The sequence below is a fragment of the Antennarius striatus genome, chromosome 6 (genome assembly GCF_040054535.1).
Source record: "Antennarius striatus isolate MH-2024 chromosome 6, ASM4005453v1, whole genome shotgun sequence".
NCBI classification, from domain to species: domain Eukaryota; kingdom Metazoa; phylum Chordata; class Actinopteri; order Lophiiformes; family Antennariidae; genus Antennarius; species Antennarius striatus.
This window is the reverse complement of record NC_090781.1, coordinates 24,219,676-24,237,977: the sequence shown is the minus strand read 5'-3', so window position 1 is coordinate 24,237,977 and position 18,302 is coordinate 24,219,676.

Sequence of the window (18,302 nt, the reverse complement as noted above, 5' to 3'; positions counted from 1 at the left end):
ACAAGCCTTAGAACTAAGTTGGTTTGTTCACCTGAATCTGCTGACAGGTCCTGCAATAGCAATCCTAGCTTGTACAATACAGCACTAGATTACAATTAGTCCTTGCTCTTCCTCCTGAAGGTCATCGGTTTCATCATCAATTATAATGATTACTTTTTTTCCCTTTAGAGAGCTATAAAATTGAGTCCCTGACATGAGCAGCATCATTCTTGTTGCTGAAGTTGTTGCAAGTAGCTGCTCAACAGAGGACATCGCTGGCAGCTTCCAGCTCCAAGGTGTGTGGATTTCAATTAAACGGCCGGTATTGAAAGGTCAGATAACAGGAACATCACAGGACAGTTGATGACCCTATAGAATGGAGAAGGACTGCGTCAATGGGTGAGTAAGAGGATAAGAAGCAGCTCTGTGCAGGTCTGTTTGTCCACCACATTGAAGTCGTCCATCACTTCCAGCTGCAAGAGATAAAGAAGTGCATCATACATGTGCAAGATGGGACGAAGAAACACTATAATAAAGTTAAAAAAAAAGTGAACTAAACCTTCGTCCCAGTAATCCAAACTTAACACCTGCTGCCATTTACATCCCTGGAGCTTGAATTTTTTTTGCCATCACATCCCACAGAATTGCAACCGCCCAGCAAAAGAACAAACAAAACGGGATCAACTAATAAACGCAGAATGAATCGTGGGTTAAGACTGACATTTACAAAAAAAAAAAAAAATTAATTGAAACTTCACCATACTTCTGAATTATACTGGCGGGCTAGAAGGAAAATTAAACTGAAATAGGAAGGAAAATGTAAGTCGGAGCTGAGAAAAATGTTTTTTTAGGGCATCATGTCATTTTGGGTTCTATCTAGTGAGCCAATCCCTTCCCTCCTCCAATGACTAATCCTTTGTCAGTTGTAAAAAATGTGGAGGTCACAGAGATGCCCCCCCCCCCGTTGTGTGACTGAAATCCACTCCTTGTCATTCCGGCTGTGGAGCCAAAGGTTTAAAGCTTTTGTCGCGTCTCCCTTTGTGTCGGTCGCTTCAGAAAGGCGGTGCTTTAATCTTCACTAATGTGTGCCAGGTCTGCTTCAGATGACTTGTGTTTCATTTCACCTGGCCCTCAGATGATGAATGTATGAAAGCAGAGAATATCCGATTAAGGGTTTTGATACTGGACGTCACATTTCCAGTCAGGTACTCGTGAAAGACTTTCACGGGATGGGGGTTAAGTCGACGATTCTGAGGTTCTTCCTCTGGGATTATCCCTCCAGGTTTACAACGTTAGCATTTAGCTGATCATTGTTATATGTGAGCCTCAATGTGTTCGCTTACAGGAAAGCAAATAGTCCAAAGCAAACTGCATCTTGGTCTTGATTACTTTTTTGGATTATAAAGTTGTTTCGGACAGAGTTCTGCCTGAGAGATTTCATGTTCCACTTTCAAATCGGACTCATCTACCAAGAATGAGTTCTCCATTGAAAATGCATTGGTAAATTGAATTGATCAGGGTTCAGTGAGTGCATGAATCAGATTTCATGGCGATCCATCTACGACTTAATGAGGCAGTTGTGTTGAATCAGTCGGATGGTGCAGAACGGCGTTGCTGGAGCAGCAAAAAAAAAAAGTTAATATTGCATAGTTATCTCCCTCCAACATGCTTGACATTAGATTTAGAATGGAGTTACATACTAAAATGATATAACATATAACATGTTTTATGATATCATTTTGTTAGAGTGCATTTATATCTTAACTTCAACCAAATTTCAATACCAAGAAATAACCGGACTCCATCGTCTGTCTGGCCTCCAGCCTGCCGCTCATCTAAAGACATTTCTTTTCATTGCTGCCATAATGTCATTCAGGAGAGTTGCTTAGTCACTTATGATGTCATATTACCAGCACTGATTGATTCCACCGTAGAGTCATAGATGCCGTAATTGGTCTCAAGAATAAATCTCCAAAGTGGTCTCCTTAATTAAGACACAGTAGAGTGACTCAGCTTGGATTTAATGCCTTGGCAGATCAAGCACAAAGAAAAAGTTGAAAACATTTTGAATACTCAAGGAGAATTTGATTTATCTCAATTTCTGGGCGAGCTGACACATTTGCTGCTGTCGCAGTCGAGGGTCTGATAAAACAAACACAGTTCAATCACTGGAGGTCTTGAGTAACTTTCAGTGCTTTATGTAATGAAATTTTAAAAAATGAATTCTCATCATTGTTCCTTTTTTCCCCGAGTCGCGGCTCTCCCGACCGCACACAATCGCTCGTAAACTGCTCGTTTTAACTCGACGGCAGCCACCTGCACCTGATCAGTTGCACGTTCAATTAATTTAATTAGAAAATGAATCAAACTGCTTTGTAAGGCCGTTTGCTCTGCTCCATTTGACGGCAAGATTTAATCATAAATGTTATTCCCATGTTGAAAAAAAAAAGAAAAAGAAAAAGAAAAAGAAAATATTTTAATGGATTATTCTTGTTAAGCAACTAATAGAACAATTTACTCCTAATGAATCTTTTCTTCAGGGGCCACTTGGTGGAGCAGTGGGGAGCACCATTACCCCCGGATCCCCCCCCCACCCACCACCACTGTCAAAAGCATGTAGTCTGGTTGAACTGGTGATTTTGGAACAGACATAAGTATGAGTGTGGATTGTTCCTTTTCTTTCTATGTAGCCCTATGATAACCTGGTGACCTGTGTAGGGTGTACCCATCTTATGCGCAAATTCAGCTGAGGTAGGTTACACCCCCCCACCCCCGACAGAAAATGAATGAATGAATTTCTCTTTTGTTAAAAACCCACAAGTGAAACTTTAGAGTCAAAAAAAGAACTGAACAGAATCAGTGATGGAAGAGAAAAATTCACAGTTCCGTCAAACCTGCTTGATTTTCTTCACCATATTGTCGGCTATTATGAATTTGTGCACTGCAAAATCTGTGACTGTCATTTTATGTTAATTTTGATTAGACATTTACATTAAACCACGACTTTTGAGTTACGTCGCTCTCGATTATTCGTTGGTTTTCAAATAAAATACAAGGAAAAATAAAAAGTTTACCTGAGGTTTACCTGTAATAAGAAAAAGTATTCACACACATTTTCTACAGCGTGTGGGCGAAGCAAATTAAAGGATAGCGTTTGATCGAAGCGTGATTGATAGGCAGAGTGAGAACACTCACGTCTTTTCAATCAACTCAAAAGTGAAACGCTGATTGATTCTTCTATGAATATGTGTTTTTCTTTTAAAAAAAGTCCATCATATGCATCAGAGCTGTGACCAGACTGACTTTTTGATAATGTAACAGTGGATCATGATAAATAAGTAATAGCAGTCATACTTTTCAAAAGGTCTCAATAATGTGTATTTATGAGTCTGGACTTCATTGCACGAATAAATTTCTCGTTTGCGTCCGGAGTTGAAAAGGGTTTTAGGAATCTTTAAGTCGATAAAACCGCGGCTAGAATGAATCTGAGGTCATCTGGGAGTGAAAAGAGTTCAGTCTGCCCCCCCACCTGACGGATTGTTGATGACTTTGTTTTGTTCTTGGTGGTTTCCAGGAGACATATGGTGAGTGTTATGGACCAGACCTGTTTCTCCAGCCCCATCAGAGGAGCAAAGATCACACATCCAGAGAGGAAAAGATATCATTCTGCTGTGAAAGACTGCGGTCAATGCACTTATGCAAGCGTGTGTGTGTGTGTGTGTGTCTGTGTGTGTGAGGGAAAGCAGATCAGCGTTTGAGTATCTGTTAAAGTTTAGTCCATCAGTCAGACTCTCCTCTGCACTTAAGGGATGCAGTCTGGACCTCGTGTGTGCGTCTATATGCGTGTGAAATAAATGACATGTGTTTTTCCACTCAGGTGTGGGCGTGAACATGTGACCTGTATGATATGAATGTCAGGGAAAAAAAAGAAGAAGCAGGGAGCGTGAGCGTATAATGTCAACATCATCTCCCGCTGCTGCTGATTCCTATTCAGACCCGTTCTAGAGGAAACATGTGGAAAAGTCATCCCCCCCACCAGTCTGCACATCTGAGACCAGAGGTATAGTCCATATGTAAAGTCCATAAAACCCGAGGGTGTCTTTTTTCATTTCCACTCAAAGCGGTGTCATAAAGACTTGTGTGTGTGTGTGTGTGTGTGTGTGTGTGTGTGTCTCATGCATCTGTAGGGTGGCAGCTCTAGGCGCAGTCACAGTGAATTAATGCTGAGTGTGGTGGTGGTGGTGGTGGTGGGGGGGGGGTAATGTGTGTGTGTGTCTGGGGCTGAGAGGCCAGAGGATGCTGGAGGCGCGGCGGGTCGGAGTGTTTTCAGACGTTTTGCAGTCAGATTAATTTGGATCAGACAAAGCGCCGCGTTACCGGGGGTCCCAGCGCCTCGATGGCGCCCTGATGGATCCTCATGGAGCATTAATAATGTTACACACCTGAAAGTTAAACTGTTTTTTCAGTACTGGCTCACCTTTTTTTTTTTTTTTTTTTTAAATTGGGTAAAAGTACCTTCCACCTCTGCTGAAGCTACAAAGAAAAATCTGTCTCGGTTCTAAAAGGTTATGTCAAATACACACATCACTGATTGGAGACACCTTGCAAACCCAAAACATTCCACATAATCAATAAAAGCGTGTTTTAACGTTATTATAATTGCAGCTAATAAATATGAGAGGTGCAGCTGATAGATGATGGGAGGATCACGACAAAGAGCAACAGGTGTGTGTCATGTTGAAGATTTTAATGTGATGACCAGCTACACTCTAGAGCACGTGTCAAACTCAAGGCCCCGGGGGCCAAATGTGGCCCTCCACATCATTTAATGTGGCCCGCGAGAGCATAAAAGGTCAGAGTGTCTAAAAATAAGTAGGTCAAAAGTGTGCATTGACCAAAACTACATTTCCCACAATGCAGTAATGAATCCCATTTTAACTTTGACAAAACCGTTTTGAACAAAGTTAATGTCCTAACTTGTGTTTGATGTTAATTTTCTTTATTGATTGATAGTTTGATCCTTGATTGATGGAGTTCTGTGGGTTTAATAACCTGACAAATTAAAAGGATTCATGTTAGAACAGAGGAACAAACATTTTTTTCTGTGTAACTATAATGCTTGTAACTTGAATAAGTAATAAATTCATTTATTTAACATTAAGGAGTAGTTACATTTATTTTACGTTACATTGAGTGACATTTAGTTACATTTATAAGTTACATCTGGCCCTTATACTGATGTGGCACTTGATTAAAATTTTACTAGCAGTATTATCAGCTAGTAAAATGACCTGTGGAAAAGTATCTGACGCCAAAACTGAGTGGAATCGAGTGAAGTAGAGTCTGAACTGCAGGAACAACAGGATGTGAAACATGCAAATTCAGATACCTGCAAAATAACTTACCTGTACATTAATGATATATATACCTCCAAAATGTCTTGTAGTTACATTCTTTTGTAAATGTGCATTCCCAAAGTCAAACGTGTTTATTTATCACGACACATTTTTGTGTAATTCAGTCAATTTTGGTTTATTTAGTTAAGGAAGTCGAATCTAAAACACTATCTTTCAGTTTTAAACCCCCCATTTTTCATCTTTTATTTCCCCTCTAGTAGATGTAGGGTTATAAAAACCACCTGAATCCACACATTTTGACAGTAATGTGTACTTTATGAGTGAGAGCGACAGCCTAAAAGAGAAGTAGTATGATGTCTGTATGTGTTTTTTACGACTGAACCTTTCCATCAATTATCCACCGAAATTTAGAGAGAATAAATTAATAAAACAAATGTCAGGAGGATCTTAAAGGTAACTGACAGATTCAGAAGATAAATTATCAGGAAAATATACCAATGTATGAAATACAAAGTATTCTAAATATGAAACCAAAAATATCTTAAATCCTAGACTTCTTCTTATAATTTCTGTTAACAAAGTCACTAAGAGGGGCCCCGCCCTTAACTGGTAATTATAATTCATCTCTATTTACATGTTATAAACAGTAAAATATCCAAAGAGAGCCAAAACATATTTATATATATATAAAAGAGGGGCTGCAAACATGTTTACTTTTGCTGCTGGCGTTTTAATAAAGAGCATCTATAGGGATTGACTGGCTTCTGGAGCCAGACTTAAATGACCATTTGAGCAACTGCAGTTTTTTTGGCAGCTCTGCATTGGCTTCATTTCTCAGCCCCGGAGGTTGTCGCTTGGAGATAACGTTAGCCAAGCACGGAAACACTGGGCTGTAAAACGACAAAAGTTGAATCAACACCTGTGACCATCTGAAACAAAGAGAGGAAATTTGTTTAAGATGGAAATATTATATATATATATATGATTTTTGCAGTCTGTAAAACTTACAGAGTGTGTGTGTAAAGAATAAATGTGGATCAGATCTGACTTTGTGCTGTTTTTTGGTTGTTTCTGTTCTTCTTCCAAGCAGCAGGAACGTAAAATCTTAAGAACCTCCACAGAACAATGTCTCATTATAACCTTTTACGGTTTTTTTTCAGCGCCTCTGGTTACTCTGGAAGTGCGCCAAAAGCTTTCCGTCCAGCTTCTGTGGTTTCAATACGACTGCGGTCCCTGTTCAGGGGGGCTTCCACTGTGTGTGTGTGTGTGTGTGTGTGTGTGTGTTGTGTTTTTAAGGGTCACAGCGATGACTGATAAAAACCCCAGACAGCGTTTCCTCAAGCGCAAACTTGGAAGAACCTCGCTTCTTGGACAAACTAAAGTAAACTGCTGCTGTAAGCCAAGCATGAATACACCCTCAGTAACAGAGGAAAGAGGCCTGGGGGGGTCTCTGAGACTTCGATAAAAAAGAAAGAGCAAACGGAGGAAGTATTAAAGGGTGGGTGGGGGGGGGCTGGATGGATAGATGGATGAATAAAGGGAGGGGGGGAGACAAGGATGCATAGATGGTAAGGAGTGAAAATGAAAAGGGAGTGGGGGGGGGTGGAAGAAGTTAAAGCGACAATGGGGAGAAAGTAAATGGAGATGGAAGAGGAGATGTGTGTGTGTGGGAGTTATGGGAAGAGAATGGAGATGGATGACTGGAACGAATGGGGTCAAAGGTAAAGGTGGAGGAGTTTGTGTTCCTTCTATTATATCTGTTGTGTTGCAATGTTTATCTGTCAATAAACATCGGTGTTACTGTATTTGTGTGACGTTACACAAGATTTCTCCTGAGCTGGAAGATGATTTTCTAGGACTGTTGAGCAGATTTTTTTTTAAAAACCAAAGAAAACAGATAATACGAAATGTTGTTGGATGGAATGATGGGAGTTGATAGGGACTTATCCTCCGATAAATGGAGGATCACTTTATAGGTCACTGATGCCTCGGGAATAAAAAATGAATAGCCAAGAAAAACAATCGGAGCGCTGAAAAACTAAAAACTGGAAAGAAAGTTATGATTAATGACGATTTGAAAGAGGTTCAGGAGGACAAACTCTGGTGTGTACCCCCACATCAGTGTGGAAAAGACTTCCCTAACAATTAGCTGATAGTAAAAAAGATGGAGGAAGGCGATACGTGTTTGTTTACGGGCTTGCCCCTGCCTTAGTGTGGTTTTGAAAAGTGGTTTTTGGTCCATTATCTCCCCAGAAAAGGAAATGCGGTCCAGGTCAACGGAGATATGAGGAGGAGAAGGACAAAGGTAGGATAGAGGACAAACACCCAGTAGAGGAGTCTGGAGTCAGAGTCAAGAATTTATTTTTTATTATATTATATTATATTATATTATATTATATTATATTATATTATATTATATTATATTATATTATATTATATTATATTATATTATATTATATTATATTACACAGACTTTTTATCTAAGAATACAAAATATGTTGATGAGACTAACTTTTAATTGTTGAATTATATAAAGGTTTAATTATAATCTTGGACCTGTGGGTGAGACAAGAAAAGAAAATGTTTTTTGCCAAAGTGGTTGGTTGGTCATTACTCTGTTACCATGGTGATGTAAATTATCCCATAAATTATCACATTAAATCAGTGGAGTCTTGCCTTTAGTTTTTATAGTGGAAACTTCAATATGAACTCTGGAATCAGGAACGCAGGAATGTTCAGTCACGTCGTTCACAAACAAATATTCATGTAAAGTTCTTTAAAACCCTTTAGGAGGGTAAATGTTTTTCTCTTTTTCTCTCTCAGGATGTTTTTCTCACTATTTTCATTTGTTAGATACATGAGAAACATGAGGTTTGGTCATTTCTCAGGATTTAAATGAGCAAAATGCTAATTTAAAACCTCAAAAACGCTCCATAGGTTCTTGAGGTGGGTGACCTCATTTTGGCCTCTTATATATCCACTTTTTATTAGTTTCAGTTCAATGTGTTGCATATTCACAAATAGTTTATTGCTGGTTTGTAGATCTTATCCATTGTTTGTTCATATATTTTGATCCATCGTGCTGAACAATCGTACTTTTCACCAGACATCTGATCTGATCTCCAGCAGAAAAGAATTCCGTTTCCAGATTGCTGCGGGAGTGTGTGACTGTTGTGTTTGCTTCGAGTGATTTCATCCTCTCTGTGTTGTGTTTCCGAGTCAAAGAGGGGCCGAGTCAAAGAGGGGCCGAGTCAAAGAGGGGCCACTTGTGTGGAGCGATCACTTTACCGATTACAAGTCCCTCGCATTCATGAGTGGAACTGTGTTTTTGTGTGATCCTACTGATAAACAAGTAAACAACTTCAACAGTGAAGAGGGATCAATTTAAACTTCTCTCATACAGAGGGATGGAAAACTGAAACAAGAATATACTGTATAGAGAAAATATCCTACAGGCAGGACTGAGGGCTTAAAACACACGCACAAACACACACACGCACACACACACGTATACACACACGTATACACACACACACAGGAAAGAGGGAAAAGATAAGGGACGGGAGAAAAAGTGATGACAAACACAACAGTTGTGTTCAAAGAAAGACACAAACTTAGAGGTCAGGAGGACGGGTGGGGGGGGGTAAAGGAGGACACAGGCTAAGAGTCAATTAGTCATAACAGGATAGTGGAGGGAGAGGAGTGTGTGTGTGTGTGTGTGTGTGTGTGTGTGTGTGTGTGTGTGTGTGTGTGTGTGTGTGTGTGTGTGTGTGTTTGCCAGTGGAGATGGTGCAATAGGAGATATAGAAAGTAATAACAACAGTCAAAGAGATGAGACCCCACACTGAGAGTGAGTAAGGAGAAATAAAGCACAGATGATGTCAGGGATGAAGCGCTGACACGACCACACACACACACACACACACACACACACACACACACACACACACACACACACACACACACACACACACACACACACACACACACACACGTACAGCACGGGACACTTTGACTCTTCCCCAGGAGTCATCTCTGCGTCTGAGGGGTCAGCCATTTATCCTGTCCCATTACCGCGGACACTGCTGTGAAATTGTCCAATAAATCAGTGTCTGTGAGGAGCAGGGCTCCCCCTGCTGCCTGGCTGGCCAGCTGGATGATTGCCTGGCTGCCTGTTCCTCTGCTGATCCGGAGCCGCAATTAGGACCCGACTATGAGAGGTCGAATACGGATACGTCCGTCTGGAACTCTGCAGGTGAGTTTGGACATAAGATTAGCTCCATTACAAGAAGCCATTTGCAAAATCATTTAAAATGAATTGTTTTCGGTCTATTAATGGGATGTGATGCATTAGTAGTGTAATCATCTGCTCGGGGCCCCCAGAAAGGGCCCCCCCCATCCGATCCCGTTTGGTGACGTGACCCTCTATTATTTCTTCATTTCTGTCAAATGATCAGCTCATCATTAAACTCAGCAGAAGCCTCATTACAATTCCTTCATTTGGAAAAAAAAAGAGAGAAAAAATTGGAGATACATGGGTTCAAATACATTTTTGAGCTTAATGACTTATTAATAATTACGCTCCAGGCGTCTCTACTCCACCTGTCATAACCAAGCGTGCCTCAGACATCTTACAAGCTCTCAGGTTTTGAGCTGCGAATTAGAATGAGTTAAAGGTGTGGACATAATATTGGTTCTTCAGATGGACTGTGTGCTCTATTTATTATTTCCCTCATCGTAATAGATTAATATTTATTATAGCTGCTTTGAGGAAGACAAATGTGCATTTCTGTCGAAGTGGAGGAAGAAAATCTCGATGGATTCCCTTAAATATTGTTTTTGCTGCTGCCTCTCCTCCTCGTCAGCTCAGAACTCATGTCAGTCATGTTGACAGCCCGTGTGAGGAGCTCACATGGATTTTATTTCATGTCCAGCTTGTTAGTAAAAGAAATTTGTTCAAAGAACCTGCAGGTGTGGGAAGAGTTTCCTGATTTCTATCGATCCTCGAATGCATCCTGCTGTCCCGTTTCTTCACATAGAACTTCAGAGTTACAGCAAACTCTACTGTAAATACAGAAAACAATCACGCTGCTTATATGATATTTGTGGATATATATCATTGTATTACAGTGAAGTAATACCTGATATGTCAGGCAGGATTCATCTGTCACTGAACAAAGAGATTATGGTTAACTGTGTGTGTGTGTGTGTGTGTGTGTGTGTGTGTGTGTGTGTGTGTGTGTGTGTGTCTAGACAGGACATCAAATGGGTAGTGAGACGCTCTCCTGATTCATCTTGAATGACAGCTGCGTACTGAGCTGCATCCTTTCCTGATTAGATTTCAGGATCTTTTCTCAACATCTCCAAAACTTCTTTTTTATTTTTATTTTTTGTAAAGAATCCCCCCCCTCCCCCCCAACCCCATAGCATCCTTTCAGATGCATTCCGTGACATCATCATCTGAGTGAGTTGCGCTTTTGCAACTGAAAACGATTTCCTCCAAAGCAGACGTTGAGTAGAGGTGGCAACCACCTCTCCTATTAGGAGGATGAAGAGGGACAGCATCCTGGAAGGAGGAAGTGGGTTTCTAATTTACAATTTATGCATCTGGAGGGTGACAGAAAAGCAGGGGAGAAAACAGGAGGACCAAAACTCAGTGGCTGCAGTTTCTTACCATGAGATCCATCAATCACACGATTAATTCAACTAAAACCACACTGATAGCTGGGTGGGTAAAATAAAGACCAGACCAAATACAAATATCCTTACTCTTTAAACTTGATGCATATGTGGATCCAATTTCTGTTCAGTAATACTCTTCCCTGTCCTCATGGATAAAGTTGTATATTTTCACTGCATCTAGTAAGTGAGTAAAAGTATATAAGAGTCTTTATGACAAGCAGGACGGCGCAAAAGTAACTGATATCAATTTTTTGACATTTCTTTCCAACTTTGTTTCATTCCTGCGTCATCAAATATTCGCATTTTTGAACGTCCCTAAAAGGAACCTCCAATAAAAAACAGAATCATCAAGTTATAATTTTAGTGAGAAAGTCTACTGTAAATTAAATTTACAGCAGCAAATTTGTTGTGTCCTGTCATTTGTTCGTACACACATGCATAAGGGAATTATACTAAAGGGGTAGAATGGCTCGATCTGTTTAACTGATGATGGTCAGCATCACGAGGAGATGATTTAGCCAAAAATAATTTTCAGTAAATAATAACCGAGGTAATTATTTTAAGAGGGAAACAAGAAAATGATATAAATATTATTATGTTTTTTGTTATCTGTGTTATTTGTGTAGTTTTGTTTGCATTACACATTGTTTTCAGGTAATTCAATGTTCTGGTCAGCAGTGTGTCTTTAGGAGGGAGGTGTGCTGGGAGTCATGTGACCTCTGTGACCTGTCATAAGGAAGCAGATGAACTCAACTCAGTTTCGAGCCGGTCTGCAGCCAGTTGGTGAGTCCTTGCATGTCACTGTTTGTCTGCGTCATGTTGCATGTTGTTTGTTGACGCCTGTCTGCTTACATGCGGTTCTTGCTGGTATAAGTTGCAGATGACATGATGACAGAATGCTTTGGTAGAATTATAAGAGAGTCTGGTAAAGTTAAACGTTGATCAACCTGCCTCAGCTGTGTGATATAAAGGTGAAACCTGGATGTGTGTGTTTGTATCCATCAGTGTTTGTTTTCTTCAGTTTTATAGATGTTTGTTGAGTTTTAACTCTCTACTGTACTTCCTTGTTTGCCACCAGGCATCATGGGAGTTGTAGTCTCTGTTGTTGACAGAGTGAATTCAACCCTTGCATTGACTTGTTGATGAATTATAATTTAGATTTGGATTTTGTCTAGGAGAAATTTATTAGATAAATTAAATTATATATTTTAATCTAATTCATGCTTTTGTTTATTGTATTTTATATTGAGGGGTGCTATGTTTTATATCATTGTTGCTTAGTTATTATTGTGATGTTTTGCATATAGGTGAAATATTGCACTTCTCAAGCATTCAGCTGTCTTACCTGCTGCTAGTTCCACTATTTCAACTGTTACTGCTGCTTTTGAGAAAGGAGAATAAATAAAAGTGGACTTTCTGAGTAATGTATTTGACACACCAGGTTGTCCTTTCCATTGGGTAAAAAAACGGAACAATAATTTCCTTGTTTCTTGTACCTGTTGTGTTTTTGTACCTGTGTTTTTCATCAAAAACTCATCTTTAAATTTTGCTGTACACTGTGTATGATGGCAATATGAAGTATTGTATTGTATTGTAGTCTATATGACACCACCACCACATACATTTTGCTGCAGTCAGTGACTGGGCTCTTCACCCACCGGGGTCGGATGGGAGGGGTGAGGGGGGTACTTCAGGGGGCTTCCAGGTACTTCATCTGGAGGAGGTCGTTGGACCATGACAGCCATTATGCCCGTTGACCTTTCCGACGCTGCTGCGGGTCTTTGAGGTCACAAGTGGTTTCTTTACCTACCCGACCATTACGTGAAGTGTTGGTGTCACATGATTGATGGTGTGAACGTTGGAGGAGCCCAGCAACACAAGGACGTCAAGGTTGGCTATCGGAAGAACATTTAGGGATGGATGATCCATCTTGATGTAAATGCTCCTTTTCTCCTCTCAAACCTTGTTCTTTCCATCCTGTGAGCGGCGCCATCTTCAGGAGTGTTCCCTTCTCCTTGAGCTGCTCTCCTGCGATGCGACATGCGTTTGTAGAGCGGTTGTTTGGTTTCCCTTTATTTGCAGGTCATTGAACTGCACAGACAACATTACCGAGCTCGTATTTGGGATTTTAATCCTTTGGGTGAACCAATTTTTGTGTGATGGTGTTACAGGGTTTGAAGTGCAGTGGGATGCTGCGCTTGGAGAAAATCCTTCATGGCTTCTCAGATAATCCGGCCACATATGGGATGACAATATTGTTGCACCTGTCCTTCTTTTCCTATGGATGTAATGCTGTTTTTTTTTCATGACTTCTTTGCTGATTTTTTTTTCTTTTTTGGGGGGGGGGCTTCATAATATGAGGGCTCTGGTTTTCTTCCACTTTACTTTTAGTGTGGACGTTCTACGCATATCGATGTGGAGTTGTGATGACTCCCAGTTTAAAATCACGTTCTTGACAAAAAGAACAGATGGTTTGAGAGAGGAGGAAAGAAAAGACACTTATGTGAAAATGCCTCTTGAGAGGCCAAAACCTCTTGGAACCTTGAAAAAAAAAAAAAAAAGTAGTCCAGTTGGGTTTCTTTGTTATTTTGTTGGATACGACTAGAAGCAATCGGTTACTTGACGATGGAGGTTAAAACACACACATGGCAAACTCCACTCCAACTCAGGCTGAAAACAGGTTTTGCCATATGTTATTAAAGATTTGGCTGAAGCTGACTGAAAAAGATTTACATTTGTCATATGGATAGAAGCTAACTATCTGTGTTGGGCAGGACATTAAAATAAGAGTCCACATTTCAGTTTTCTGAAATGAACAGATTTTCATTAAACACTGGTGGATATTTTTAAACTAAACGTGTCAATATTTTCATCTTAATTATGGAAAACCGAAATAAAATAACACCAACTGCAATTAAGCTTATTTTCATTCTCATCTGGTGACTGTTTTAGCATCTTTCAGCCCATTATTTTGATTTTATAGAGGACAAGTTAAACCATACTCGCTCAGTCTCTCCATTCTTTATTTCCATCTACACCAGGAAATTGTTCATGATTAAAAAACAGATTCTTTTCTTTTTTTTGTTACCATCTACTGTTACTGTCTACTTCCTGTGGTGATAAAATAAATGAATGCAGGTGTGATGATTTCATTTTTATTCAACATAACAAGTTGGGCTTGAAAGAACAAACTGGAGACATTGGTATAAAATGAGAACATACACACACACACACACACACACACACACACACACACACACACACACACACACACACACACACGATTCTTCCACATAGCCACCCTTTACTTGGATTTCTATTGGTCTAATGTCAATTCCTTGTGTTTCTTGGCCCAATGAAATCTCTTCTGTGTGTTGCTTTACCTTGGTAGGGGTTTCTTAGCAGCTGTTTGACCATTAAGGCCTCATTTATACAGTCTATGAACAGTTGATGGAGAGATTTCTGATGCTGGTGACTCGGATGAACTTCTCTTCATCAGCAGAGACAACCCTTGGTCTTCCGTTCCTGGGGCAGTTTTGTCGTTGATGGTTTTTGCAGCTGCACTTTGGAATAAATTCAAAGTTTTTTCCAGACTGACTGACCTTCAGTTCCTAAAGGAACGATGGATTGTCGTTCCTCTTTACTAGCTGAGCAGTTGATGCCCAATATTGGATTCTAACATTTTGTCAAATAGGGCTGTCAACTGTGTAACCAACCTGACTTCAGCACAACACAACCGATGGTCACAACTTCATTAAGAGAGTAAGAAAATCCACACATCTGTGAAGTGGAAACCGTTTTTTTTTAGGTCACTACCTCATGAGGCTCAGTGAGAGGAGGCCAAGGATTTGTAAAGATGTCATCAGTGGAATCAAAAATATGAAACATGGAGAGTTCTTTCACTTTTTTGTTTGCTACCTGATTCTAAATATCTGACTTGATAGTTTAAATGTCTTCAGTTTATAAAAACAATATATTAAGTAATAAAACTAAAGATAAACTACTGGATGAGAAGGTGTGTCCACACCGCTAGTGTATGCAGACACTTTCCAGCAAACAGCTTCCTGCCCTTTGACCCACCAATAAACCAAATTTAATGCAAATCCATTTTAAAGTGTGTGAGATATCCCACTCATCAGACAAACGGAGAGAAAATGGAGGTAATAAGCCATTACCACATTAGTTTGGAAACACGGGTATAATTATCATCAACAAACATAACAGCCGCTGTGAAGATTGGCAGCTGGGAAACTGTATTATTTATTGTGTCACCTGGTTTGATCCTTTTGGTGAGTTGATGACTCACCGGATTTAGTGAGGAAAACACAAAATGCATGAACTTTTGCAGGTAAAACGGGAAACTTTTTTTCAGATAAACACGAGTTTAATCCGCTCCCAGCTGCACAGTCTTTACCTCATGTTCTGCCCACCTTTCCATAACTTTGAAAAGACTCTCAGAAGACTACATCTGACTTTTAAAAGACTCAAGTTTTACACCCACGCACATCTAAAGTGATTTTTTTTTTTTTTTTTTACAAGTCAAAGTGATTGTAGTCAAACAGGATAAGATGTGGGTCACTAATTACAACACTCCATGTAGATTTGTTTTGTTTGTGTGTGTGTGTGTGTGTGTGTGTGTGTGTGTGTGTGTGTGTGTGTGTGTGTGTGTGTGTGTGTGTGTGTGTGTGTGTGTGTGAGTACCGAAATAATGGGCAAAAAGAATCAGAAGAGTCACGACTGAACGGTTGCCAAACATGTTCTTGTGATCGGTCTTCACCATTTTAAGTAGCAACAAATAAAAAATGAGTGAAATACATAAAAATAAACATGTTTTGTCTTTTTATCACAATGTCAAGGTGAGACCAAGTCTTTTTTTTTCCACACTAGAAAATCACAAATATTTATGAATGGATTTAAAATTTGGGTGGACGTCGGGCCTGCAGAGATTGACCTCGTGTTTGTATAATATATCATAATCTAGGTGAATAAATTAATTACACTTTTAAATCTCTGGTATTGATTCCAAATGCCAGAGGCAGGTTTTCATGGTCAATGAGTGCTATTACAATAGTTCAATTATCATGGGACGATTGGTTTTGGTGCAGTGACATGATGGAGAACCCAAACTGCCCTGGGGAGGTTTGTAGCTCATTTTTATTATCCATACACATGTGGATTAAAAAAAATAAAAGTGTGGCAGGAGACGAGCGACCTGAGGTCTGTAGCAGAGAAAACCTTCCAAATAAAAGTTAAAAAAAAAGTCCTTATGTCACCTGCACTTTAACCCAGAGCACAGAGGCTCTCTAAACACATGCCAATCACTCTACACATAAACGATGAACAGGACTGCCATTATGTGTGAAAGCCTTGTTATACATCCGTGATGGAAAATCAACAAGGCCCTTCACGGCATGGAGCCTTCAAGACAGCAGCAGGTCATTGTGTGTAATAAAGTACAAAGTTGGGAAGGATTCAAGAGTAAATTCAAAGACTGAAACTTAAGAAATAAGTTATTTTAAGAGGAAAAAATTCTGAAATTATCTGAAAATGTAGTTGTAAATTTTTAAGAAAGTCTTTAATTTGCAGGAATAATGCAAAAAAGCTTTCTATTCTGAAGGTGAGTCAGAGTTAGGTCCGTCTCCAAAAGGTCATGTGTAATTTGAAGAGATCAGTTCTACTAAATCAGTATTAATATTTGACACTAACTTCACTGCATCTTGCAATTCCACCACTAAGAAGAGGATTCGATGAGAAAAGAAAAGGTGAGGGGAGGAACGCAACGGATGCACCCATAACCAGGTTATCATAGTTTGTAATAATGTAGGACTGAATGCAGCCATTTCATACAGGAAATGAATGCACACATGGTTTTACTGATGCGCCTTCGACCCCGGGAGGAGGATGTCCGCATATGAGGCGAAGACGATTCAGTGTGTGATAATTCTAAAAACTATAAATCCATGCAATTTGCAATCCTGAAACCACCTGAAAAGCCTTAGCTGCTCCTCATATTGTAATCGGCAGCCTCTGCAGCGTAAGCGGGTCAGTATAGAGGCGTGAAATGTCCACGCTGTGCGTCTCCAAATGGATAAATATAAATAATGAATATTAAATAATCCATTTTGGGTGTGTGTGGCAGGTTGATGATTATGCATATATGCAGATTTGCATGAAATCACATCATTAATTCATAGAGGAGTGGGCTTGGTGGAGCTATGAGCTGCTTTTTTTTTTTTTTTTTTTACATTCATTGTTGGGGTAGCAGTGGACGATGGAAATAGATGCATAAAAATGCATCAGAATGCAGGGAATTAAATGTCCACTGTCCCAAATCTAAGACATCCATCCTTCGTTGGTTGTCTTCCATCCTGTTGATATACAGCAAGTGAAGAGTTAAGTATCTTATTGATAAGTGCAGCAGGCCGATGTGCTGTAAAACCAGTGAATTTCACATGTACTATGTGTGTATAAATGAATTTTCATTTCAATTAATTTATTCATGCTAGCATTTAACTCAATATAGAGCTAAAGAGTGAATAATGAGGGTCTTTCATAGTTCTGCTAAATCGTTTTCCATATAAAAAGTGGATAAATTAATTTCTATATTCATAGACTCATCATGAACCCACAGCAGGAACTATGTTTAGGAAGTGAAAAACAATCTACAAAGTGAGGTAGAGGACTAAACAACCTATTATTATGTATTTAAAAGATTAAATGAACTATTTAAATTTTTAACGCTCTTGAACCCGAACCGAGAACAGATCCAGTGTGAAAGAGTTAAAGAGTAAAAAGAGGAGGTCAAATGATCTACTAAGATATTTACAAGCTCCAGTAAAGAGATAGCTTCAGGGCTTGCTTCTGCGTAACCATAGCAACCTTCCACAAGCAAACTCCTACTCCGGCTTTCCACTTAGAAGCATTCAGAGTGATTCACAACACAATAAGTTTGAATTTATTTTTCACTTTTTTGCTCTTTATCCTGAATAAATTGCTAAATTTGTCGCCAGTCGCTTTTGTACAAAGTAGAAATCACCCAGAGGGCGTAAAACTCTACCAACAGCGCGTTGCTAAAACCTGAACAGTCTGAAAATAGTTTTCAGGCAACGTAAAAACCCCTAACAATTGTTGGTGTTTTGGAAATTCTATCAATATTCAGGGTTGTGAAGGAAGAAATGGGCGAAAGGATGGATCCAGGTTAATCTTCTGTCTCTTTCATAAATGCATGGAATCTCTCTGAATCTCTATTATTTCATAATAGTGAAATAATACAGATTAGATGTC